The sequence below is a fragment of the Trachymyrmex septentrionalis genome, unplaced genomic scaffold (genome assembly GCF_001594115.1).
Source record: "Trachymyrmex septentrionalis isolate Tsep2-gDNA-1 unplaced genomic scaffold, Tsep1.0 scaffold16, whole genome shotgun sequence".
NCBI lineage: Eukaryota > Metazoa > Arthropoda > Insecta > Hymenoptera > Formicidae > Trachymyrmex > Trachymyrmex septentrionalis.
Window position 1 is genome coordinate 1,294,379 of NW_017304758.1, and position 1,532 is coordinate 1,295,910.

The 1,532-nt window shown below is 44.4% G+C and overlaps 1 protein-coding gene across 1 annotated transcript in view; it reads right to left on the minus strand.

Moving 5' to 3' along the window:
* Positions 1 to 1,532, minus strand: part of LOC108746078 (tubulin polyglutamylase TTLL4-like) — a 128,262-nt gene that overhangs the window by 115,115 nt on the left and 11,615 nt on the right. The gene's annotated exons all lie outside the window — the stretch shown is intronic.

Genomic DNA, 1,532 nt, shown 5'->3' on the forward strand with positions numbered 1-1,532 from the left:
CGAGGCGTCTAGACGCTCTTCTCGGCTCTAAATCTCTCGTGCGCAGTGAGGTAATGAAGGAAACCGGAGTACGTTATTACCGCACGTTAATTACTATAACTTACGGCTAGCTATACGCTAACCCTTTGACTTAAAAATTTTCAGCAACGACCGTCAGCATTACTCGTTCTGAACTGAGGAAATCTCATTTGTCTAAAAATAATTTGTTCAAAATCTTTTCTCTTAAAGTACCTCTACTTAATAAAATGATTTCTAATAAAATGTAGAGATATCTCGATAAAATACTTTTTTTAATTCTAATTACACGCAAAAAAAAATTTAGAGATGATAAAAGACGTTAATATAAACAGTTAAAATATTTGCACTCTTATCCAATTAAATTTACTACATAAGTGAAACTTGGTAAAATTTTGATTAAAATTATAATGTACAAAATTCTATAAAATTCTGTAGAACAAATTTCTTTCACCCCCGTCATCTGTAAAGAATCACACACGTAGAGTGTAGAATTTCTATATTGCGATGCACCGAGTCACGCTACTTCGCGTGGCGAAACTGAATATACAATCTGACGATTCTATCATCTATACACGAGTTGATATAATAAACGTTTTCGTGAATCTAACAATCGACTAATTCGTAATTAAACATTGAGCTTTCTCCGCTCGTACGATTATCTCTAGTATCGCCGACGTTGTATACAATCAGTTTAACTTATCATCCTCAAACCACACCTCTTTCTATGTTAACAGCAAGGCGCAACAAGTTGGGTATTCTATATTCAGTGTAAAGCCGATGACAAAATCCGTCTCTCACCTCACGCAAGCTCGCGTGACGCGCACGAACGTGTCGCGACAGGTTCGAACCAGTCTCGAAGGAGCGACACCACCCCCTTTATAAATCCGGACTGTATCGTAGAAAAAGGGATCCCTCTAGAAAACCTAAGAAATCGGAGTCACGCGGAACAAGAAAGCAAGGATTCACCGTGTGGAAGGTCGAATGGGGGGTGATCACGGGGGTGTGTGCGCGCACGTGTGTATGTGTATTACGAAGGGGCCCCTGCTCGCAGGGTGCTACAAGGACTCGAGATAGGTGGTGGGCGATCGGGCGGTGAAGGCGGAGGAGGAGGGAGAAGACCGGCAGATGGTCGGCGTGGACCCCGACGTGGGAAGCTCCGAATTCTCCGAGTTCCCACAGCCAGAGTGCACCTGCCTTCCCCACTCTGTCACCCTGTGCAACCTCGACGGGGCTATATAAGGACGGGGTTGCTCGTACTAAGGTACCATTCGCTCACTAGCCTCTCGCTTCAAAGCGACTTGCTCGAAAGCACATCCTTCGCTTTCAAGTTCTCCCGCCAAGTTCCTATCGAACGACAGTTCGTGCCACGTGTTCCGAGAGTTCCGACAGTTCGGAAGAAACCGGTTCAGTGTACCGTGGTTCGAAAGAGAAGAGAGATAGAGAGGAATCGAGAGAAAGAGAGAAGGAGAGAGAGAGAGAGAGAGAGAGAAGAAAGATGGCCACTGTCACGAGCG